The sequence below is a fragment of the Megalobrama amblycephala genome, unplaced genomic scaffold, assembly GCF_018812025.1.
Source record: "Megalobrama amblycephala isolate DHTTF-2021 unplaced genomic scaffold, ASM1881202v1 scaffold415, whole genome shotgun sequence".
NCBI classification, from domain to species: Eukaryota; Metazoa; Chordata; class Actinopteri; order Cypriniformes; family Xenocyprididae; genus Megalobrama; species Megalobrama amblycephala.
In genome coordinates, this window is record NW_025953364.1 from 170558 (window position 1) to 197514 (window position 26957).

At 40.1% G+C, this 26957-nt stretch overlaps 1 long non-coding RNA gene across 2 annotated transcripts; it reads left to right on the plus strand.

The window, feature by feature from the left end:
* The first annotated feature begins 10884 nt into the window (after nucleotides 1-10884).
* LOC125261450 lies at nucleotides 10885-12780 on the plus strand. 2 transcript variants are annotated; one of them, XR_007183297.1, is made up of 5 exons: nucleotides 10885-11086; nucleotides 11166-11265; nucleotides 11377-11515; nucleotides 11603-12145; nucleotides 12322-12780. It is a non-coding gene; the product is annotated as an uncharacterized LOC125261450 (long non-coding RNA). The 2 variants fall into 2 exon arrangements; XR_007183296.1 differs by having other exon boundaries at nucleotides 11377-12145.
* The last annotated feature ends 14177 nt before the right edge of the window (nucleotides 12781-26957 follow it).

Here is a 26957-nt window from a genome sequence, read left to right on the forward strand (position 1 = left end):
GACTGTGAAAAATGTTGCAAGTTGACAATCGTTGGTTGTCAATATCATGTTGCTGAGATAGAGATAGAGATAGAGAGAGAGAGAGAGCGCTCATATATGATTTGTTTGAATATAACAGACTAAAATAATGGACAAAATATCTTATTAGAACAGGATCTTACTTAATATTGCATAATTTTGACTCATACAGTGTATTGTTGGCTATTATACAAATATACCCGTGCGACTTACGGTTTAGTGGTCCGGGGTCACATTTAATAGAAATACTGAATTTTAAAGTTGTCTTACGGGTGTGGAATGGCATGAGGGTAAGTAATAAATGACAGAATTTAGATTTTTGGGTGAACTAACCCTTTAATTACAAGAAACCAGCCCTAAACCAAACCCTAACCCTTGCTCTACAGTAAGTCCACTTGAATGAAAAGACTGAGTGAATTCAGACACTGAGTGCGTCTGAAGGAAGAGCTGCTGATTTCACAGAGTTTGTGCTGCTGTTTAATAATCATTTGAAACTGGAAATTCGTTCAGCATGTGCAAACCTTAATTAAACCATTTCATGATCAATTAAACAGGAATTTATACCTGAATGATATTATGCTGGAATGAATGGATTCAGTAATATTATCTGTAAGATTACACTTCTGTATATTCTCTATTTCTGTAGAGCTGGACATTTTAATAATGATCAAATGACTGAGTTCAGCTGTGAGAATAAAACCAACCTGTTTGTTCCTCAGTTTCTTCATGTTTCACACTGAATGTTTCTTCAATCTTTATTTCTTCAAACTCCTCTTTATTAAACTCAATCTTCATGTCTTCAGTCTCCTCTTTAATAAACTCCATCTGTAAGTACAGAATAATTAACAGAGTTAAAAGTCTTTAGTGACCTGTTCCCACTCAAAACTAACACTACAAATTAATAAACTTCATATTTCAGGCATTTATGATCCTCATATGGTATTTAATGAATTATAGATTATATTTAAATGATTACTCTTTGATGAAAACATGATTAGTTAGTTTGTTAGTGTATGTTGTTCTCGTTCATGTTCACTGTTTGAGCAGCACGAGTCGTGATTCACTGAATCATTTCTCAAAGTGTTTGATTCAATTGACTCGGAGTTGAAAAGTTCAGTTTCTCCATCATTACTCTCCAGAGACTGAACTCGTGTTCATGATAAACTGATTTATGATATATAGAGAGAGAAATGAGACGCAGGTTTGCTGGTTCTCATCAGTGGATATGAGCTTTACTCACACAAATATCCTTCATTACAGTTGGATAAAGAATAACAATGTTACATTAAATAGTAAATAAACTATTTTAACATTGCTGGTAAAACTATTAAAACTACTAAACTGTTTCTGTCGATTAAAACAGCTTAAATTCTTAAAACAAACCTTTATTCAGCAGAATCACAGCAGATGCAGGAGCGCGGCGCAGTCTTATGACGTCATGTCGTCACTCCAAAATAAAAGTCATGCATTGTCTACAATCACAGAAGTGCATAGAAATCCAACTATTTTACCAGATAGTTTTTGTATATTAAAATTAAAACAGTGACAAAAAACAGAAGAAGGGATGTTTTGAAAAGTTTTTTTTTTTTTTTTAATTTGTTAAAAACCACAGTGGAGCTATATACTATTTTTTGGCAGCTGTTACAGAAACATTTTACAAAAAATCTTCTGATTTAACCTTGAGATTTGAAGTATTATAGAGCTTAGATATTTACACCACAATTTACAACGACACTAATAATTCTTCATTTCTAATAGAAATGCAAAATCAATCTGTAGTTATTAATAGAATAATGAGACACAAACCTTTACATTCAGTCGTGTTTGGTCCCATTTATTTTTGATCGCAGTGCACACACATACAAACTTTTAATCCAAAAGTGCGCACATTTGTAGAAATACACGTTTACCTCAGATTTCATTAGATAGAATATAAGCCGGGCGTACGCAGGGTTTCATAATTACCCTGGTCAGAAAATGTTGTTTGTTTGTGGGGTACGGGGGCATGCTCCCCTAGAAAATTTAGATTTCCCTGGTGTACATATGTACATTTTTAAGATGTTTTAAGGCCAACAAACAGGATAGCAAATAGCTTTAAAACCATGTCAAGATTTTTTATTTTTTTGCATGTTTGTCACACTTTATTGTTTCAGATCATCAAACAAATTTAAATATGAATCAAAGATAACACAAGTAAACACAACATGCAGTTTTTAAATCAAGGTTTTTATTATGAAGGGAAAATAAAATCCAAACCCACATGTGCTTGCCCCCCGCTGTTAAAACATAACTTAAGTATCTAAAGATTAACGGTATTCTGCTCTGTTGCTTAAATGAACAATGAAGAATGAGATTTATTTGCTCACCCTCATGATTTTGCCCACATGACTGACTTCTGTGAAATACATTGTGAATGACTCAAGTGTCAGCAAACAGTGCGTGTAATTCACTAATTATTAATTCTGTCAGTTTTGGTGACTAAGAACCAAGTCCAGGGGTGTCCAATCCTGCTGCTGAAGGCCTGCACTGTCCTACAGAGTTGAGCTCACCTGAACCTGCTAATCAGCTTCTTACTTGGCATAGGGGAGAGCGGGGCTGGTTGGGTCAAGGGTTGGTTGGCACGCAGTTAAATCCCAGTACACTAGAGGGCGCTGCCATAAAAATCTAACATTAAAATGACTGCCCTCTTGACCAGAACACACCCATTTACTGAAATCTTTCAACTGTCACTAACTATTGAGATGAGGACAACTTTTCTATTTTAGAGTCTCAAAACAAAAAAAGTTCTCCCCACTAAATATATTGTAGAACTGTGATAGATAGAGATATATAAAATGTAAGGATTTCAGTTTATAGAGATAGGAATCATCTATATTTTGACAGGAAATTTACAAGTTTCTGATGAGCTATACTATGTGGCTAACATCATGTCAGTAAAGAGGTGTGGATGGGGTTGGTTGACACACTGATTTGGGGGTTGGTTGGCACATAGCCATTTGGTTAAAAAAATATTAATTTATGTATTTTACATGTTAAAACATAATGAATATAATGTAATATAATATAATGAACTAACTTATGTATGAAATAATTTTCTTTTAGAAGTCAAAATGGTCATAAAATATTTAAGAACAACGGAGAGAGGAAAGACTGTGTCAACAAACCCCATCCGCACCTCTTTACTGACATGCCACATAGCATAGCTCATCAGAAACTTGTAAATTTCCTGTCAAAATATAGATGATTCCTATCTCTATAAACTGAAATCCTTACATTTTATATATCTCTATCTATCACAGTTCTACAATATATTTAGTGGGGAGAACTTTTTTTTGTTTTGAGACTGCATTATTTCTGTTACTCCTAATACTACAGATGCACACACACACACACACACACACACACACACACACACACACACCACATAGCCTACAAACTGCTGTTTAGTTCAAATAAATATACGATCTGGTTTGTTTTGAGTTTTATAGGAATAGCCGGCCTGGAGAAGTTTGTCTTCAGTGCCACGCATACACACACGCGTACAAACTGTTGTTTAGTTCAATTAAATACAATCTATGGAGAAAATGGGCTGAAATTCTGTTGATTGTTTTTCTGTTTTGAATTAAATTCTCAAGTTTTTTACATTTGTCACCTCATTCTTTGTAACTATAGCATCTGTGCCAACCAACCCCATTGCATGTGCCAACCAGCCCCATACTGGGGGCTGGTTGGCACAAGTGCACAACATGAATTAATGATGAATTTTAAAGGAAATAGAAATCATTTGAGAACATTAAATATATCTGTTGATTAGTTGAGATCATAACCTTTCAGTTGATACTGGTTAGACTATTTTCACATATAGCATGACTGAGAAATATGACAGAGAGTGAAAAGTGTGCCAACCAACCCCGCTCTCCCCTACTAGAATCTTCCAGGCCACTGTGGAAGTCAATGGGGCTCAAAAATTGGTTATGAACACTCTTCAAAATATCTTCTTTTGTCTTCAGCAAAGAAATGTTTACAGGTTTAGAACCGAGGGTGAGTAAATTTCATTTTTAGTTAAATTATCCCTTTAACTTAAAATAACTTTCACTGACATCTTAAAAAAAAATAATAATAATAATTAATAAATATCATAATAGAAGTAAGGACTAGTCCTATCTTAAGCTAAGCCCTGTCTGTGAAATCTTCCAATTAATACCAAGGTATAAAACCAGCATCTTCCCTCTTCCTGTTGTTAGTTCTTTTGCCTGTTATAAGGGGGCAATCGGAGCTCAAGTAGAATATCCATTCTGAGCCCCTCTATAGAAGACAGCGAGCCAAATCTGTTTACCACTTACACTAAGATTATATGGGCACATGAACTCATGAATTAAATATTGTAGAAATAGGTTCCAGATGTTTGTAAACATGGACATAGTTTTCTTATTGGTGAATGTATATAATGTGATGTATTCTGTAAGAATATTAATCCAGTGTTTAATATGTATAAAATTTTTGGATTTTCAGTTTAGTAGAATTATTTTCTTGGCTATAGTTAGAGAAATAAGAAGAGTATCTTTATATTTGATCGGGAGGTTATGGACTTCTCTACTGTTGCCGAGTGATTTTGAGTTAACCCATGTGACCATGATTTCTCTCTGCCTGTCACAGTTGCATTTTGTATACCATTTTCTCATGTTATATTATGAATGTTTTTCTTTGTAAATTGTAAACTGTGTCTGTGCACAAATGATAATAAATGAATCTTAATCTGTATCAAGTTTTAATCTGTATCACTGCTTTACCACTTCAAGCTCAAACCACTTCCAAGAGGGCACTTTTCCTGACCTACTGCTACATCTACTGGGGCCTGTTTGCTCTGTAGCTCATAGGTGTCCCTGTCAATCCTCTCAGTAAATCCCAATCCTCATCTGTCACTTCAGACAAGTCTCTGCAATATACAAAATTCTTGTCTACTTGTGTCATAAAAGTACTGGTACTCCAACGCCACAGTATGTTACATGGTTTATCATATTTGAAAGTATAAAAAACAACTCACCTGTCATTTCTGTAGTGACAGAAGAAGGGTTTCCATTTTTGGTTTGTCTTCGCCTTCACCACCACACCAGCTGTCACTGGCAGCAGTGTTATTTTTCTGCCTCTTGGCTTATGCCACTGTTGGGGCAGGCATGTGGAGGACTGGACTGACACACTACTAATACACTGCGTTCCAAATTATTATGCAAATGACATATCAGTAAGATTTCAGTACAATAAACATTCAGATTTTAGTTTTTCTAAGAAAATGTTTGTTTGTTTATTTATCCATGTATTTTAGATAACTGGTATCAATCTCAGACAAAATAATTTGCCAGGTCTCTGGAAACCCTACTTAGAGGTTGTTCCACATTATTAAGCAAGTCACAGTTCTCATGCAATATGGGGAGGAAGAAAGATCTTTCTGAAGATGAAAAGCATGAAATGGTGCAATGTTGTGCAAAAGGCATGAAAACAACTAATATGGTGTGAAACTGAATGGAGATTATCAAATTATCATAAGATTTGTGAATGATTTAGAGCGCAGCAAAACTCGGTCAGATAAAGGCTTATTGAGGAAAGTTCCTGTCAAAAAAAATAATTGTATTAAAAGAGCAGCTATAAAAAGCCAGTGTTGAGCAGCAAACAGGGATACAACAAGGATTTTTTTTGCAGCATGGGATAGTGCATAGTGCATTGTACTATGCACTATCCTTCTTTTTATACCATAGCTGAAAACGGCCAGTTATGAACTCCACATATCTTGCAAAAGTCATTTTAATTTATTCCTTATTGGTGCAACCCACCCAAGTGTTTTTCACATTAGCTTTTTAAAAAATCGTCCCACTGTTTTTAGTGATTGAAATCACTGCAGATGCTGTATATGGATCACAAGTGCCCAAAACTTGCATCTTGTTCACATATTTTTGTTTTTAATATGGAAAATTGACAGGCTGCAGTTACAGTGGGTGCGGAAAGTATTCAGACCCCCTTACATTTTTCACTTTTTGTTATATTGCAGCCATTTGCTAAAAATCATTTGTTCATTTTTTTCCTCATTAATGTACACACAGCACCCCATATTGACAGAAAAACACAGAATTGTTGACATTTTTGCAGATTTATTAAAAAAGAAAAACTGAAATATCACATGGTCCTAAGTATTCAGACCCTTTGCTGTGACACATATATTTAACTCAGATGCTGTCCATTTCTTCTGATCATCCTTGAGATGGTTCTACACCTTCATTTGAGTCCAGCTGTGTTTGATTATACTGATTAGACTTGATTAGGAAAGCCACACACCTGTCTATATAAGACCTTACAGCTCACAGTGCATGTCAGAGCAAATGAGAATCATGAGGTCAAAGGAACTGCCTGAAGAGCTCAGAGACAGAATTGTGGCAAGGCCAAGGTTACAAAAAAATTTCTGCTACACAGATTTCACAGGCATTATCCGCGGTCATGTTGAAGATCAAGGCAAAAGCCAAAGAAGAAGCAGCTTGTCATGTACGTTGTCAGAGAAGCTTACAAAAAGAAACGGCAGAGAATCGGCAAATAGATAACGACTTTTGTTGCAGTTAACTGTATTTTTCCTTTAAAGGTCCCGTTCTTCGTGATCCCATGTTTCAAACTTTAGTTAGTGTGTAATGTTGTTGTTAGAGTATAAATAAAATCTGTAAAATTTTAAAGCTCAAAGTTCAATGCCAAGCGAGATATTTTATTTAACAGAAGTCGCCTACATCGAACGGCCAGTTTGGACTACATCCCTCTACTTCCTTCTTTAATGACGTCACTAAAACAGTTTTTTGACTAACCTCCGCCCACAGGAATACACAAGAGTTGCGTTTGTAGAGTGTGTTTGTCGCCATGTCGTCGAAACGCTGTTATTTTCATCCCGCAGTCCAATCACCGGGTCTGATTCCGGCTCAAATTGATAGGGTAAAATTAAAGACATGTTTACAATAACACTGAGCGCATGCATCTCCACGTTATGGTAAGAGGCGTGACCTTTCCGGGCACGGTGCGCTCAGAGCTGTCGAATCACAACACAGGAACCGCTGGCACAATCAGATCTTTACATTTCATTTAGCTGTAACTTAACATACATTCTAGTAAATATTATTGATTTACTATGAGCATACTGCTTACTCCTATTTTTAATACTGTAACATTAAATATAGTACGTTTGGGTAGCACTTTATTTTACAGTACGTGTACTTTCCTGGTACATATATAGTAATTATACTGTACATACAGGTAAAAGAGTGGTAACACAAAGTACTTACCTGACATGTATGTACATGGGAACTAATAAGAAACACTGCTGTATTTTCCAATGTACATACATGGTAACTACTTTGTACCTGTAGACAAGTGTTGGGTAATAACAGGTGCTTACTTATAGTGTCCGTATATGGTAACTAACAGACACATTACTGTACTTACTAATGGTATGTACATGGTGAATATTTTGTACTTACAGACAAGTGTGGGTAATAACAAGCACTTATTTATGGTAACTTGTAAGACACATTACTGTACTTACTAATTGTTTAAAATGCTTAAGCTTATTATTGCAAAGGTTAAAGAGCTGGTAATTCCTGTGTAATGTTTATGTACAAGGATGCACTTTATTTTACAGTCCTATTTCCATGTACTTATTATGAACGTACTAGTGAATATACCAGTTAGTTAATGTGTAAGTTACACCTGGTAAGAGCTGGTAATTCCTATGTAATGTTTATGTACAAGGGTTCACTTTATTTTACAGTCCTATTTCCATGTACTTACTCTGAACGTACTAGTGACTATACCAGTTAATTACCAGTATACCAGTTAATGTGTAAGTTACACCTGGTAAGAGCATACGTAGCTTTCAAAGACACAAAACGTACATTTTTGTAAATGAAAATGATAATTTTATTAAAAATAACAACAAAGCGAGCTTTGACTGTGACGTCGCTGCTGAGAATGAAGATGAAGATTTATGGATAAAGGGCTGAATTTGGATCTGTTCCTTACAAACATATGGATTCTAAAGATATGGAGTACAGCAAACAAATAAAATGGGTGTGATTTGTGAATATATGTTGTGTTTTGATGTATCTTATGGTTGTATTGTCAGTCGCTGCATAGGAGAAAACATCTTCTGTGTCTCACAGCTAACAAACTAAATATTACAAGTCACGAACAGAAATGTTATTTCATATTAAGTAGATGAGTAAACTGTATTCAAAAAATGTGACTGAAAACATGTATTGATATGACAATTGAATGCATACAACAGATTTAAAACATTAATCCCATGATTTTATTACAGGGGAATTCATTTACATTCAAACTTTACGTTACATGATTTATTACTGCTGTTAATACGTAATGTATGTTTTTGTGTGTATGAAAACGTACGTGTGGTTAAACCACATTTTATGTAAAAATACACATGTATTCTCATGAGATCACGGTAATTGTTATGTAACGTTTATGTACAAGGGCTCACTTTATTTTACAGTCCTATTTCCATGTACTTATTATGAACGTACTAGTGAATATACCAGTTAGTTAATGTGTAAGTTACACCTGGTAAGAGCTGGTAATTCCTATGTAATGTTTATGTACAAGGGTTCACTTTATTTTACAGTCCCATTTCCATGTACTTATTATGAACGTACTAGTGAATATACCAGTTAGTTAATGCGTAAATTACACATTACTTAGGGTGAGGTATAAGCATGGTACAAGATACTTCTTGAGTACTGGATGATATACTTTTGCGGTTCAACTTGCCTAATCTTTACAGGACAATAATTCACTTAATAGGGGTATTTTGATGACATACATACAGATCAGTAACACTACTGTACTTGGTATACTCAGTTGTCATGTGTCAAAAGCCTTGCTTAAAAGGACTACTTGATAAGTATTAACACTATGAAGTGCTGTATAGTTACTGCAGTGTATCATTTTGGTAAGCACATTTGTTTCACAGTAGTTAAAGGGTTACTTCAGGATTTAGCATTAAGCTTTGTATTAGTAGAATACCACTAGTATTTTCGAATTAGCGTGCTTTCCCCCTTCATATCAGCCCGAGATGAGAGATTTATGCATTTTTATTCTGTAAAAAAGCCTCCGATGACGCAAAAATCGTCATTTTGCGTCATCGGAGGCTTTTTTGGCCAGAGGCTTAAAACTACAGCCAGTAATAGCAGGTAGTTCCGCATTTTTTCACCACGCCCATACATATGCGCGTTTGAGGTTACTCATGGACATAGATCAAAGATTTTATCAAAAGTGGGTGTCAATATATTTTTAAGCTTACAGTAATTAACTTTATTTTGTCTGCAGTGGTCAGTGGTTCATCTCGCAAATTTATCGGTCTCTGCAGTCATCTCAACCAATACAGCAACAGGCTTTTGTGGTAACGTTAGCATAAATAGATAAATAGACTAACTCAGTTTTACAGAACAGAGGCTTTACTTTGATAACAGTCAACTTATATGTAATTGTCTATCTAACGTTACTTTGCTAAGTTTGCAGTTTTACTGCTACCTACAACACTACATATAGGCTACTGTGTTATCAGTCTAGTATCAGCGAGCCTTACCTCTGGGCGAATACGCTTAGTACCAGATGCCCAGGCTGTTCGTCCTCTGGGAAAGTGAATATCGATGGTATCGCGGTGTCCTTCAGAATGGTTCTCTTCATTGCAAAGATATTTGGTTCGTAGTCCTCGTGCTTGAAATGGAGACTACATATTCTGCGTTTTTTTAGGTTTTCTATAACGGTGTCATCTCCAAACTTCGGGTGTTTGATGGCCCGCAGCCACTGTTTACATCACTCCAAATCTTTAACTTAATCGGAAAATGATGGAAACTTACTTGTCCTTTCCTGGTTTTGGGTGTACATCCAGGTACAAAGCAATTTAGCACCATTTCGCTGTAAATGTATGAACTAACTCACGATTTATTTGTTTGAATTTTCCTGAATGCCGCCTGTAACCGATAGGCGTGGTTTGGGCGTGGCCTTGCAAGGGTAGCAAAACAAGTGCATTCTGGGAGTTGTTGTCTTTCATCCACATTAGTCAAAAATACATTTTCTGCCTTTTCTCAGTCTAGAAAGCTCCAAATTCAAAAATAATTTCACATTTCTACTACATAAATGACCAATTTTAAATACACATTCATCTTTCCAGGGGTGAAGTACCCCTTTAAGTAAGTGTCTGTTATTTGTGTCCACACTTGTCCGTGAGTACAACATAGTTACCATGTATATACCACTAGTAAGTGCCTGTTATTACTGACAATTGTCCATAAGTACAACATAGTTACCATGTATCTACCACTAGTAAGTACAGTAATGTGTCTTACTAGTTACCACACATAAGTGCCTGTTATTACCCACACTTGTCTGTAAGTACAAAATATGTACCATGTACATACCATTAGTAAGTACAGTAATGTGTCTTACAAGTTACCATAAATAAGTGCTTGTTATTACCCACACTTGTCTGTAAGTACAAAATATTCACCATGTACATACCATTAGTAAGTACAGTAATGTGTCTGTTAGTTACCATATATGGACACTATAAGTAAGCACCTGTTATTACCCAACACTTGTCTATAGGTACAAAGTAGTTACCATGTATGTACATTGGAAAATACAGCAGTGTTTCTTATTAGTTCCCATGTACATACATGTCAGGTAAGTACCTTGTGTTACCACTCTTTTACCTGTATGTACAACATAATTACTATATATGTACCAGGAAAGTACACGTACTGTAAAATAAAGTGCTACCGAAATTTGTAATTGATGTAATATTATGTCCTTCACAGCCTTGAAGATGTTTTGACATTCCTTAAAGAGCAAGTTGACACAACAACAGAGTTTAAGTTGTGTGTTGACAGAGAAGACCTTCCAGAGAGAGGCATTATTCAATGGAAGAGAAAAAAATCAGCATCTCCTGTCAGTCTGCTCAAGGTGGTCTTTATAGGAGAGTCGGGCATTGATACTGGGGCTCTCAGAAAGGAATTTCTGACTGGTGAGTTATTTTTACTTATTTTCTAGATTTTTAATCTGATATAACAAGCCATTAACAAAAGAAATGTTCTTTGCTTAAGACATGATTTCAGGGATTGAAAACCGGTTCTTTGAGGGGACTGGGAGCCAGGGAAAAAATCCTAAATACTCTCTAACTGACCTTGATGAAGAGAATTTCAGGTGGGTAATGCAGTCCTCTATTAAAGTTAATTTATGTTAATGCATTGAAAAAGATGGACAAGCTTATGGAGTTTTACAGTTGGTCCTTTTTGGTTGTCCTTTTACAAACAGAATAGTTGGAGAAATATTTGCAGTCAGTCTTGCACAAGGGGGTCCTCTTCCTGCATTCCTGAGGGAGTGGTGCTACAACTTTCTCTGTGCAGGAGAAGTTAACTTCGGTTGTCTGAGTAAGGAGGATGTCATCTGTAGGGTAAGCAATCATTTGAACTCAATGTGTCAGGTTTATATCATATTTAAGATGATTATTAACCATCTCTTCCACTGTTGAATTTTGCAGGTTGAAGATGCTGCAGATACAGAATCTCTAATGATGTTGGCTGATGAAATTGTTAGTTGTGGGTACACTAGTCAGATTAATCATGAGCAGAAAGAAAGCATAATTCGGTGAGTTTTATTTATTTATTTATTTTTTTATTGTCATTTGTTTGTTTGTCTTTTTATTTAAAGTGCTATCGTCCTACACTACAACAAGACTGATTCCAATTCTGCAGCAACTTCAAAATGGCATGCAACTGTATGGCCTGGTGGATTAGTTGAGTAAAAACTCTGAATTATGCAAACCACAGTTTGTTCCAGGAAAAGAAGTAAGACAAAAGTAAGTTAAATCTTTTATAATGTCATTTCCAGTGCTATTTTCTTTATATTTAGAAAGGTAATCACCAATTATTTTTTTTTTCTATTGTTATTTTTTTCTGTAGCCTGATGCAGACTTCATCATGATGAACTGTCAGCCACAGTGAAAAGGGAACATCGAAAGAGAGAGTTGAGAGGAAGGTGACTAACTTCCTTCAAGACATCCTGCAAGAGCTTGATGTGGCAGGTAAATATTAGTTTTATTGTCTGTTTTGTTGTGCTTTTCTAATAGAATTACCTTATGTACCAGGTTTTTTTTTTTTTTTTTTTAACCAAGGTTAGACACTACTTTTATTGAAGCTGTACTGCTTTGTTTGAAGACCTAAAATAAGAATTTTGTTGTTTTTTATTTTTTATTTGAAGTTGATGTGTCCATTGCTGATGAGGAAGATGATACAGTTCTGGGTAGTGCACAACCCCTCTCTGTCCAAAAGGTGCTCCAGTGGATGACAGGGCAGTCCCACATTCCTATCCTCCCAGATGAAAAGAGAAGGTTCAAAATCATAATTAATTTTGATCACAATTGCATAGAGCGACAGGGAAATCACTTGGTATGTTATCCGGTAGTTAGTGCCTGCACATTTCCTGTTCAACACATGAGCACGTACCAGGAGTTCAAAAGAATTATGACTGATGCTGTTAAATATGGAGGAGGATTCTTCAGAGTTTAAAGCATGACAGTCAGACACATAACGTTGTTCACAGCAATTTATTTTTGTTTAATGACAGCACTTTTAAAAATGCTGCACTTTAGCATGTATCTTTGGTTAATAATACAATAACAGGTATTTACATTCATGTGCAGAATGGTCTGTAAACGTTTTTTTTTTTTCTCTTCACAGCTGTTTTTAAATGACAGCTACTGAGAAGTGTTCTGTTTCAATTTGACCATGTGTTTGAACAAAGTAAACAAATAAAATGTTCTAAAAACTTTGTAAATATGTATTGTTTTTCTTTTTGAGCTATGGTATCAAGAAACTTGACGTACAAGTCACGGCCATGTGAAGGAGAGTAAGAAAGAGGATCAGTAACTCTCTGCAGCTCGGTCAGTACTTGCTCACCAAGTGGTAGGGATGGCTGACGCGCTCTGACGTTTCGACGCAGTGTCGAGATCTCGAAGCGTAGATGTTACGAAACACTGCTCCGAACTGTGATTCAAAACACCCATGTCACGTGACTATGGCTAAACGAAGCCTCTGGGCGTTTCACAAGTGTTTCGACAGGTGGCGTGCTTGCCGAGTCTGCGTTTGATTGATGGGCGGGAACAAACCACACAATCGCACATCTGTCTCAACTCCCACAAAGTTTAAAAGAGAAGTTCATGCACCTTCACCTCATGGGTTTTTGTAAGAGGAAAGAGATTTTGAGAGTTTTTGCGATATAGTGACATTTATAGTGCGATTTGGTTAGTTATATTTAGGCTAGATTTAAATTTATATATTGAGTGATAGACTAGGGACAGTGACAGACAGTTAGGATAGATATAGTGACACATTCATATAGGCTAAGTTAGATAATGACAGATAGCACAGTAGTTAGAGATGTAGGGCCCTATTTTAACGATCTAAATGCAAAGTGTAAAGCGCACGGCGCAGGTGCACTCAGGGCGTGTCCAAATCCACTTTTGCTATTTTAACGACGGAAAAACGGTCCGTGCGCCGGGGCGCATTTTTGAAATGGGTTGTCCCTATTCTCTTAATGAGTAATGGGCGTAACGTTCAATAAACCAATCAGAGTGTCATCTCCCATTCCCTTTAAGAGCGAGATGCGCTCGCGCCATGGTGGATTGCTATTTACATGGCGGAATTTGTTGGCGGAAAAGCGGAACGCTTTTCAAGTGAAGAAACAGACCTGCTCGTGCGCGAAGTTAAAGCGCACGAGCAGATCATCTACGCGACAAGCAGGAATCCACCAAAGCTTCCCGAGGTGAAGAAGGCATGGGATGAATTAGCAGTGATTGTGTCCTTGTCTTCTGGCATCAGATGTTTTGCTGAAATTACCTGTTAAGTGGCCAGTCAATCTTTCAGTCGTCTGCGTTGGATGCAGGCTCTCAAATAGCTCCGCGCGATGAGTCAGTTAATATATATGTGTGTGTATTGGCACGATTGTTCAATTAATTAGCCAGTTTCGTTCATCATTATAAGTAGTAATAGGCTGAATTGAAAATAGGTAGCCTAATTCTAATACACGCAATGACTATTCATCATTACATTTTTATATTTATGTAGCCTGCACAATAATATTCTTTTACACTGTAATCCTTTTGTTTTTAATATTTGGCATGTTTGTGCGATGCGCATCCCTGTGTGTAATAAGCAAAGTCAACGCGCACTGTGGACGCGCCCAGAGGCGCAGTTTCTACCAACGCGCTCTAACAAAAAAATATTGCACCATTGACTTTAAACTTTAGACCAGGTTTGAGTTGGTCTATGGCGCAGTCTATTTTCAGCTCCTTAAAATAGCAATGCGCCTGAACACACCTCTTTTTTAGACCAGCACGCCCATGGGCGCACTAACTGGCGCAAATGCATTTACTAATTTAAGGACGTGGCGCTGAACGGGAAAACGCGAACGGCGCCGGACCGGACGCAAACTAGCAAACACACTTGTGCTGCGCCTTGCGTCACATTGCGCCGGGTGTATTATAGGGCCCATAGAATTTCATAGGAGATAGATAGATTCATAGATTGATTGATAAATAATTTCATAGATATATAGATTCGTATATATATATTATATATATATATATTATAGATAGATATATGCCACTACATAACACCAGAGGCAAAGTTGGCAACTGTTGTACTGGGTGTAAGGAGGTTTTACCGAACCCACACAGCCCAGGATCTCATGGAGGCTAAAGCTTTGCTAATGGCTGAGTGGGGAATAACCTCCAAAGTTCAGCGTATGGTGACTGACAATGCATCCAACATGATCCTAAGTGCCCAGCTACTCAACCTTCGGCATGTCCCATGTTTTGCCCATAATTTAAATTTAATTGTGAAAAAGGCCCTAGATCAAACCCCAGTCATCAATGAAATATGGCAGAAAGCCAGAAAGATAGTGGGGTTGTTTAGATCCAGCTGCAAAGCAAAGGACAAGGTTGTGGAGATGCAGGGCTTGATGGGCAGACCAACTCTGAAACTGGTACAGGAGGTTGAGACGAGATGGAACAGCACTTTCGACATGCTGCAACGCTTGTATGAGCAACGAGAGCCAGTGGGTGCTGCGCTATCAAATTTAAACAATGATACTGCTCCGCTGACAAGTTTTGAGTATGACATTATTCAAGAATCATTGTCACTACTGCAACCATTTAAACTAGCAACAACAGAGATGTCAGAGAAACAGAGAGTGTCTGCTTCAAAACTTATACCACTTTACAGGATGTTGCAGCACAAACTTGCACAGTTTATGCTTTGTAACTAATTCTTGTTTTTATTTTCATTTAGAGCCACAGTCAACATCAGGCCCATCATCATCAACACCAGCAAAACCCAGGACAGTTTATGGAAACTTTTTGATAATCGTTTCCGTGAAACCCAGGCGATACACAGTGCTACAGCTGATGCCACAGTTGAAGTGAAAAAGTACCTCAAAGATGCGTTTTTGCCCAGAACTCATGATCCTCTAATTTACTGGAATGAGAGAGCTGTAATTTTCCCTCATTTGTATGTCCTTGCTAAAAAATATCTGTGTATGCCAGCAACAAGTGTCCCTTGTGAGAGGATTTTTTCAAAAGGCTGGAGAAATTATCTGTAAAAAAAAAAAGTAGGCTAAGTCCTTCCACAGAAGAGCAATTCATATTCTTGAATAAGAATCTGTAAAAATGTGAGACCATTGTGGCTTGATTTGTTTTATTATTCTTCATTTTTCATGACCAAAATAACCTAGTTATTCACAGTGAGGAGGGTTACATAACCAACATCATGTAGTTGTCAGACAGATGTTAAAAACTCATCACATTAACAAAAACACAATTTGTTTTATTTTTTAAATGGCTTGTCAAGGTTGTTTCAGATAACATGTGAAATTGACCACTAGGTGTCACCGTGGAGACGGGTGTCGGTAGAGTTTCGAAGCCTCGACACAATATGGCACATTTGCTTCAACTGTTTCAGTGTTTCACGAAGCCTCACTCTGCCCACCACTACCAGACAGGAATCAGGAACAGGAACCGGAACAGACAGGGAAACAGGATAAACGCTTGGAAATGTAACACTGGGGAAAACAAGACCTCGCCGTGAGGTCTTTTATAGTCCGTGTAATGAGCTGCAGCTGGGTGTGGTGATTAACGAAGAGAGAACATGTGACTGGACGGGAGGATTGTGGGAAATGTAGTCCGGGAACTGACAGGAACTGATGGTGATTGTGACAGTGCCACTTTTTCTTTTGTAATGTTTATCCCTGTTTTTGGTTAGCCAGGGAGTGGAGGGAAGCCAATGTTATTTATTTTCTTTTATCTACATAGGTCATTTAGTTCTCCTTCTAACAGTTAGTAATTCTTTTGTTTGTTGTTTTGGCTAGCCCCTCTCCTGAAGACTGTTTGCTTCCATTTTTCCCTCCATAATTAAAATAAATTTATTTTATATCATTGAGTGGCTCATTCACATTTCCGGGGCAGAGGACTGAAGGGAATCCTCCACGTTGTTTGGTTTTGTTTCTCTTTCTAATTTAATTTAATCCTGGGAGAGCTTGTAACACTACAAATATAAAACAGAACCCTGACTCTTTTTGTTAAATGTCAGTTTTAATGGTTAATAATAGCCAAATAGCCATTATGAAAGTATAAGCTACAATAAAAAATAAAGCAAACAATTCAATTATTTCAACAAATTATAGATTCATGAGTCCAAACATTACCTGTTAGAATTACAAAAGATTAATTATATCTCATGTTTAACCACTACAGAAACATCAGAACCAGTGGCAAATGTCAGAAGGATTAGCCGAGGTTAGGCTGGTCTCGGCGGGGTACATGAGCACCCAAACTCCAAATAGGCACTACTTTTAAAAATAAACCACAAATTTGAGCTTTAAACCAGTATATTCTTGCCTGAACACTCTTAATACTACATATCATGACATCATAACTGTATTATGTTTGAATTACACAGGTTTTCTGCATTACTATGGATGCTTGCTGGTTAGTACGCAATACATTCTGGGATACCTGGCTGTCTCAAGTCACCTCTCAAAGCATCCTCGGTGAAAGGGGCGGATCAACAACACATCCGGGGATTTGAACTGTACTTGACTAGATGTGAAATTTGAATTGGAACAGAACTTGGGCAGCAACTGATGATGTTTCACAAGAACGCATATTGAGAAACGGCTAACTACAAGTAAAGGAGGCATTTATGTAGCACTTTACTATGTACTACTGTACACCGTAAGTGCTTCACAATCACATCAGGGGTCGCTCCTCATCCACAACCTAGATAATTCAACAGCAGACACAGAGCAACAGCGCCAACTATAGGTGGAGAGATCTGACTGTCCAACTTAGACCAGGGGTAGGCAAGTTCGGTCCTAGAGAGCCGCTGTCCTGCAGAGTTTAGCTCCAACCTTAATCAAACACACCTGAACAAGCTAATCAAGCTCTTCAGGATTACTAAGGCTATAGGCAGGTGAGGTTTTTTTTCAGGGTTGGAGCTAAACTCTGCAGGACAGCGGCTCTCTAGGACCGAACTTGCCTACCCCTGAGTTAGACAGAAGAGACACTGTTGCTCAGCACATAAATATGAACTACTTATCATGATTTCAGACTGTGGTGATGTGGTTTCTCCACTGCATGGATCTTCATGTGTATCTTCAGGTTACTTTTAATAGAGAAACTCTTTCCACACTGATCACACATGTGTAGCTTCTCACTGCTGTGAATCATCTTGTGTTTTCAGAGATGATGAATAACTGAATCTCTTGTCACACTGTGAACACTTGTAAGGTTTTTCTCCAGTGTGGATCCTCTCATGTGATTTCAGATTTGACGACTGACTGAATCTCTTGTCACAGTGTGAACACTTGTAAGGTTTTTCTCCAGTGTGGATCCTCTCATGTGTTTTCAGATCTGATGACTGATTGAATCTCTTGTCACACTGAGAACACTTGTAAGGTTTTTCTCCAGTGTGAATTATCTGGTGCAGTTTTAATTGGTTTGCTGAAATAAAAGTCTTCTCACACTCAAAGCACATGTACTCTCTCACACCAGTATGAATTTTCTCATGTTTATATAAATAATACAGCTGTGAAAAACTCTTTCCACACAGAGAACATGAATGTGGCTTCTCCTTTGTATGAACTGTCAGGTGTCTCTTGAAGGCTGATTCCCCACGAAATGTTTTGCCACATTGATCACATGTGAAAGGTCTCTCTCCAGTGTGGATCCTCATGTGTTCTTTAAGGTGTGATGATCGCGTGAAACTCTTCCCACATTGGTCACACGTGTGTGGTTTCTCTCCAGTGTGAACTTTCATATGACTCTTAAGATTTCCTCTTTGTGTGAAGCTCTTCCCACATTGATCACATGTGAACGGCTTTTCTCCAGTGTGAACTCTCATGTGAAGCTCAAGATGTTGTTTTGTTGAGAAACTCTTTCCACACTGAGTGCAGGTTGTAGATTTCTTGTCTCTTTTCTTTAAAAAAGTCTTTTTAGTCTTTGAGCGACTCAAAGGTTTTTCTCCAGGTTTGTCATGATGTTCCTCCTCCACTTCACTCAGTTCTTCACTCTCCTCCTTCACTTCCATCAGCTCTGAAATGAAAGAAAAAGTCATGAAGTGAAAGGTCATAAAAGACTTGCTGTGATAGACAACTGCTTTAAAATATTCAGATCATTTTGATGCACAGTCCAGAATGAATCAAGTATAACATTTTATTTGACGGGTAAAAATGTATCATGCCTATTACACAATTAGACATTTAGAAGACAATTTAAAAATAAGAAATACATAACATCAATTGCTCAAAGCATAAATCTAAGCATAAGAAATGTATACCTGACTGAGGTATATTTTTTATGTAACTTATTTTTTATAAACTTATTTTTATGTTATATTACTTTACTTAAGTAAAAAAAATAATTCCAGCAAGTTCAGGCAGCCGAAACCTAAAATTGTGGTAATTTGACATATGATGGTATAAAAACATCAAAACAGCAAAGATATCAATAGCCAATATATGGCTGTGGTACTCAACGGCAACATATAGGCTGAAATTTCAAAACCATTGTTTTAATAAACTTAAACTCTTTTTTGCATTTTAAATTGCTTTTAAAATCTATGTCTTAGTTTTTATAAAATTCTACAATTTTCACTTGTAATAAAATCTATTTATATTAAATACAATACATTAAATACATAATGTTTCTAAGCAGCTTTACAGGAAATGCATCTGTTATAAGAGAGAACTGTTTCCAAATTATCTAATGTGATATTAGCAGCCGTATGTTGACATCAACTTTTAGGTTAAGTTGAAATTTAATTTATTTTCCCAAAACCTGTGTAATTATTAAGGGCCGTTCACAGTAGACTTCTCTTTCCTTTCATACGCATGTGAATGTGGGACACCAGAAACACAAGATCAAGTGAAGTTTGCAGTAAAGTGGAGTAGATTGAATATTTTAAAATTTTGAAATGATTATTATTTATTTATGTTTTTAAAAGAGATTCACGGAGTGTGACATCATATCAGGATCGTTTCAGCGTCTGTAGAAAGTTCACATGCTCAAAGTCTAGACTGACTGCATCTTTAAACATGTTATTATCAGTGTCCTACATGATTCACTCAACCCTGTTACTTCTAATATTATTTTCCTCTTTTTAAAAACACCCAGGAAGTGACATCACCTGGGCTCTTTCTACAGCATGATGGGAGGACAAGACAATCATCTCAATCCATGTCTCAGTTTGTACACAAATGAATGACTGCATTCATCAACCCTGTTACCAAAGTTACTGTAAGAAGAGATTTTGCTCAAGTTACACTCACAACCCTGTTAGACATTCTGGAAAGTTGAACAATGTTGTAAACTATATTGAAAATGTTTAAATTCTGGTAACACTCCTGCAAATTGTGAACCAGGTATGAAATAAATGTAAAATAATAAATATTTGGTTTGATCTGATGTTGACAATCAGTATGAAAGTTTCTCAAACCTCCCTTTACTGAGCTTTTGTTAGAAAAGAACATTGTTTAATTTCATAGTTTAACTGTTTCTCTAAATGTGCAGAAGTGCTTGAATCTTTCTAACATGAATGTTGTTCAGCATCATGAATGAATGAAGAATAAACACCAACCTCTTTGTTCTTCAGTATCTTCAGTGTGTTTCATTCTGCAGGGTTCTGGATCACTCATGTTATTTGCAGGTTTCAGCTCTTCCTGATGCTCTGATGCTCATCTGATGGGAATATTCCAGCATTTATTGATGAACTGCAGTGGGAGGAGCTTAACTGATGATGTAATATCGGTGGGAGGAGCTTGACTGGTGATGTGTCGGCAGTGGGAGGAGCTTCGTTAAGTGAATTGCAGTGGGCGGGGCTTTGTTGACTGAACTACAGATTGGTTGGAGGAGCTGATCTGCCCAAATAAAATAAAAAAATCAGTTACTGTGTTTGTTTTTATAGGGTTAAAGTCCAGAGATTAAACTGTAGTGTCTGTATCAAATGAAATGGACAAAAGTGATTTTACGTAGAAAATTCACTAAATGAAATGTGTCTGTTTAATGTTTTAAATTACTTTTGTGAAAACAAATTTTTTTTGTCCCATTATCATTTAGTGTAACGGATATATTTAATGCAAAAAGGAATTTTGACCTATATTTAATAAAAATATATAAAAGAATTAGAGATCATACTAAATTTTATTATATTTTAAATGATTAAAAACGTATTGCTGACAAATGAGTGAAAGCTAGTGGTTTGAAGGAAAGTGGCAAAGTATAAAGATTTAAAATGACAATTAAAGAGTATTTTGGGCTTCACTGTGATCCTTCAATACAGTGTTTGAATTTGTCATCAAGATATTCTCATTCTAAATATGCCTGAAAAGTTCTATTTCTTTTTCTTTCTGTCTTTTTTTATTGAATAATTATCTTTTGTGCTATATAAACCCTTTTTGTATTTCACCCATAAACTAATTGCATTAAGAATTTATATCGGTCTATCATAAAGCAACTGATGCTAATTCAGAACTTTATTCTGTTTCTTCATTAAAATAATGACATATATCTAGAAAAGTAGTAAAGAACTGTAAGAAAAACAGTTAAAAGCACAAAGACAAAAATAATTTTTTATATTTGAGGTCCACAAATCCCCTCAGTCTGTTGACAGCAATGAAATGAGCTTTAAGTGTCAATTTACAGCAGATCTGAAGACATCAGCATAATAAATGAGGTGAAAACAGGAACTATTGACATGAAAAAAAGAGTGTTTTCAGCAGTTTCTCTGTTAATATTGATGATCCTCAGACTATCAACACTCATTCAACAAGACATTCAGATGATTAGCAGATCATCTCACTTTATTCTCAGTGTTTGCTGATAGAAACATTATTGGAGTCCTATAAACTGCTCTACTGAAAGACAATACTGTTATTTTTCACAACAAGACATGGATAAAACACCAATAATACAAAAACAAAAACTAATGACACTCATCTTCATCAACCACTGCTGCTAAATAACTACAGCAATATAATATATATGAAATGAAAGTTTGATTTTCTAATAATAAGTACATTGATTGCAGTAGTGAAATTAGATAAGAAGAAACAATGATCACAAAACCTTTTGAAATAAAGAGCAGCACAAAGTAGAGTTGTCGTCATGATACAGAATCATCTCATATTTAAGATATCAAAGCAGTGTTCAGTATTAAATCCAGTATAATCACCAGTATAGGCTACATGTAGATTAGAGAGGATGAATTAAAGTGTGAATTAAATGTAAATGAGGTGTGTGTGTGTGTGCGCAAGCACTCTCACGTGAGCCTCACAGGAGGCGGTTTTAACAATAAAAATACTTATTTTATTGGATACGATACAAAGCAGTTAAAACACAAATCAGCTTAAGCTCTATAATCTAGCTTTATCCAGCAATATTGGAGATGCTGTTACGCGTCCCTCGATCATTTATCCTTCTACAGAGCACCTTGGGGACGTAGCCATGCCTAGGTTTCAGCACGACCTTAGAGTCATTAGGCCCAAATTCGAGGCACGCAGGGCTCACAGAGAGGGCCTGCAAATCGCCAACACGCTTGACCGATGCTAGTGCAAGTAGCAGAGCGGTTTTCAGGGTTAAAGGCCTGAGGTCAGCTGAACTCAGCGGCTCGAAGGGGTTTCCTTTGAGAGCCCTAAGGACCAAAGAAAGGTCCCAAGTGGGAACAGTAAGGGGACGAGGAGGATTTAATCGCCTCGAACCCCTTAAGAAACGAACCACAAGGTTGTTCCGACCCACTGACTGGCCAGCGATAGGAGCATGAAACGCTGAGATGGCTGCTACGTATACTTTGAGCGTTGAAGGGGCGCGCCCCAGATCCAAACGCTCTTGGAGGAAGGACAGTATCGGTGATACGTCACACTCCACGGGGTCTATGTTACGTGTGGAACACCAATCAACAAAGACCGACCATTTCTGGGCGTAGAGGCGTCTCGTGGACGGGGCTCTCGCCTGAGATATGGTCTCTAGTACGTCCCTGGGAAGGTCAGTCGGCTCCCATCGAGGGACCAGAGGTGTAGAGCCCAGAGCTCTGGCTGGGGGTGCCAGATTGTTCTGTTCGCCTGAGAGAGGAGGTCCCGTCTCAGGGGAATGGGCCACGGGGCTTCCGTGGAGAGCCTGAACAGCTCTGAGGACCAAGTCTGGCTCCTCCAGAGCGGGGCTACTAGAAGGACTCTGTGTCTGTCTTCCCTGACTCGCCTGATGACCTGCGGGATCAGTGCGATCGGGGGAAATGCGTAAAGGAGTGTGCTGGGCCAGGTGTGGGCCAGCGCATCGACTTCCTTTGAGAAATATGTTGGGCAATGAGAGTTGTCTTCTGAGGCGAAGAGGTCTATCTCTGCTCTCCCGAAGAGCTCCCAAATCTTGAAAACCATCTGGGGATGGAGCATCCACTCGTCTGAGGGGACGTTGCTCCGTGATAGCATGTCTGCACCCAGGTTGGTTTTGCCAGGTATATGAGTCGCCCTGAGCGACCGAAGCCTTGGTATTGCCCACTCCAGAAGACGTTTCGCCAGGGCGCATAGACGGCTGGACGAAAGACCGCCCTGGTGATTTATGTATGACACCACGGTCATGCTGTCCGATTGGACTAAGACGTGGCGTCCCGTCAAGTGAACCTGAAACGCTTGCAGGGCTTTCATCACTGCCAACATTTCGAGGCAGTTGATATGGAGATGGCTCTCTTCGTGGGACCACGAGCCGAAGGCCGGTCTGCCCTCGCACAGAGCCCCCCAACCTGAGTTGGATGCGTCCGTCGAGAGCACCGTCCTTCGTGACACCGCCTGTAGAGGTACCCAAAGACTGAATCAAGCAGGGTTCATCCAAGGTTTCAGGGCTAAAAGACAGGCCCGATTGACCTTGAGACATAAGCGGCCGTGCCGCCAGGCATGTGGGGGGACCCGGGATTTCAGCCAGAACTGTAGCGGCCGCATCCGAAGAAGGCCAAGCTGCAGAACTGGGGAGGCGGAAGCCATCAGCCCTAAGAGCCTCTGGAAGAGCTTCAGAGGAAGATAGGCTTTGTTCTTGACGGAAGCCGCGAGCTGCTGAATCGCCAGGGCGCGCTCTGGCGAGACTACTGCCGTCATGCGGACTGAGTCGAAAACTGCCCCCAGAAACGAAATGTGTTGGCTGGGGAGCAGTGAGCTCTTGGCTAGGTTGACCCTGAGACCCAGGCATTGGAGATGGCTGAGGAGCACGGATCTGTGGTGTTCCAGCTCGACTCGCGAATGGGCCAAAATGAGCCAATCGTCGAGGTAATTCAGAACCCGGATTCCCATCTGTCTCAGAGGGGAAAGCGCTGCGTTCATGCACTTGGTAAAAGTGCGAGGAGCCAGGGACAGCCCGAAGGGCAGGACTGTATATTGGTATGCCACCCCCTCGAACGCGAATCTCAAGAATCGTCTGTGAAGGGGGGCTATCTGGATGTGAAAATATGCATCTTTCAGATCCAGCGAGCAGAACCAGTCCTCGTGACAAATTTGTGCGAGGATCTGCTTCAACGTCAGCATTTTGAATTTCCGTCTCATGAGGGAGCGATTCAAAAGTCTGAGATCTAGGATGGGCCTGAGGCCGCCATCCTTTTTGGGGACCAGAAAGTAACGGCTGTAAAAGCCTGACTCGCTCTCTGAAGGGGAAACTATTTCTATAGCCCCTTTCTTCAGTAAGGTCATGACCTCGGCCCGGAGGACAGGAGCGTCGTCCGGGTTCACCAAGGTTTGAAGCACCCCTCCGAAGCGAGGGGGCCGTCGTGCAAACTGGAGCGAGTAGCCCTGCTTTATGATCCCGAGGATCCAGCTTGACACGTCGGGGATGGCCTGCCAGGCCTCGGCCCGAGTGACAAGGAGTTGAATGATGTCGGATGACAGGCCGCCGGGTAGGGGGCCGTACACCGAAGGAGGTGGAAGAGGAAATTTGCTCTCTTTTAGAGGAAGTAAAATAGTGTTCGCCGTGAAAACTGCGTTTTGTTTGGGCGCAACATGTGTGGGCCCAGCTACAACACAGAGCATTTCTCCCACGCCCGGAATTAAACGAGGCGGAGGGGAGACTGCACGAGGGAGCTTTTGGGGTGGTCCGGTCACAACGGGACATTCCCCAACCCTCTTCCTTCCTGCTGGATCAGGACGTCTTCGGAGTCACCGGGTCCAGCACAATCTTGGGCCGGGGGCCCTGGCGTCTCGGGAAGGAGGATTGGCGCTTAGCAGGGCCAAGGCGCTGACGATGCTCCTTAGGCGGCGCTGCTTGAGAGGTGGATGGGGCAGGTTTGGTCTGCTGAGCCTGGGGCGGCTAGGAGCAGACGCAGAGCTGGAGCGCTTGGGCAGAAAATGTCTCATGGCCTGAGACGACTTCTGCGCCGCTGTGAAGCGCTCGGTGAAACCATCCACCGCTGGCCCAAAAAGACCGGAAGGGGAGACCGGGGCGTCCAGAAAGGCCGTCTTATCCAGGTCCTTGATTTCCGTGAGGTTGAGCCAAAGATGGCGCTCAAGCACAACCAGGCTGGCCATGGAACGACCGATGGCCTGGGCAGTGGCCTTCGTGGCCCGCAGGGCTAGATCGGTGGCGCTGCAGAGATCCTTGAAGGCAGGTGCATCAATGCCGGACTCGTCCAAAGAGCGGAGGAGTTTGGCCTGGAACACCTGGAAGATCGCCATGGTGTGAAGCGCCGAAGCAGCTTGGCCTGCAGAGGTGTAGGCTCTTCCAGCCAGAGTAGAGGTGGTTCTGCAGGGCTTGGAAGGCAGGGCTCTTTTGGTCTTCCATCCCACAGCCGCGGGAGGACAGAGGTGAGCTGCCACCGCTTCATCCAGGGGCGGCAAATGCTCATAGCCCTTCTCTTCTGCGCCGTCAACAGCAGTGAGGACAGAACGGTGTGTTGTGTGGAGGCGGGCGGAGTACGGAGCGCGCCACGACTTTGTAAGCTCCTCGTGCACCTCAGGAAAAAATGGAGCGGAACGCTGGCGAGGGGCTTGGCGGCGGCCTGGCACTCATCCAGGCGGCTACGCGATGGCTCCTCCGGAGGGGCCCAGTCGAGGTCTAGCTCTTCCACTGCTCTGGATAGGATGCGGAAGAGCTCGGCATCCATACCCTGGCCGTGATCAATGGGCTCCAGAGGAGGCGGGGGAGCAGGGTCGTCCGGCTCGCCAGCCCATCCTTCCGCTTCAGAAGCCGCAAGAGACATGGAGTCATCCGGCTCTTCGTCAGATCCTCCAAACGAGACGAGGTCGCTCGCATCTGCAGAGGGACGCTGCTCTGGTCGGGAGAACATGACGGGAGAACGTTCTCTCGGGGGAGAAGGCGAGGCACACGGGGGCTGGGCCGACGTGAGCTCGCACAACTCCGGGCGCTGAGTCGCTCTACCCCGCTGTCTCTTCCTGGCCGGCTCGCGGGAGGAAGGAGACGGGAGGGCGCGAGCGGCGAGATCGCCTTCAGTGAAGAAGGCGACCCGCGAGCGCAGAGAACCGAGGCTCATGCTCTCGCAGTGCGGGCATGAGGCTCCAGTGAGCGCACCGTCGGCGTGGGACTTGCCCAGGCACGCGACACACTCGCTGTGTCCGTCATCATCGTGCAGAGGGGCTCTGCACGTGCCACAAGAGTGGCGCGGCATTTGCAGCAACGCCGCCGGGGGGGCTCTTTTTAGAGCGGCGAGGGCCGCGGAAGCTCTTTTAGAGCGGTAGAACCGCTGAGGAAACGCTCTTTTAGAGTGCCAATAAGCCGCGGGAAAGCTCTCAAGGGGCGCACCGGATGGCGGCAGGAGACATGCTGAGAAGGCGGCCGGAAGCGGGAGCGGGAGGCGGGCGTCTCGAGGACGCGTTCATTTTAGACTGGAGGATTATCATCCTGGCGATATGATGGAGTTCAACATTGTAATACTTCTGTAAATGATTAGGCTATATTAAATGAATAAACTTACACACGTTATGCTTCTTCACCGTTTTTACTTGAATCAATTTCAACACTGATGAATACAAATTATGTACACATGCATACAGTCTCACACTCACACAAAACAGTTTTGAATGATGTGCTGGTAATGTAAATACTCCAATTTCATGCATGCCATGTAAACTTATACATTCAAGTTCACACAACTACATAATCACGGCGTCATACATCCTCACACTATCAGTGAATGGGCACGGAATAAACTCATAACACAGAATTAATGAATAAAGATAACATGAAATACATACAGTAACGCTATATGTTTGGCCGCCGGCGGGAGACATGATCACGGATCCGTCAGAGATGCAGCTCGATGAAGACTTACGGTGCACATTTTAAGTTTTGTGTTTGA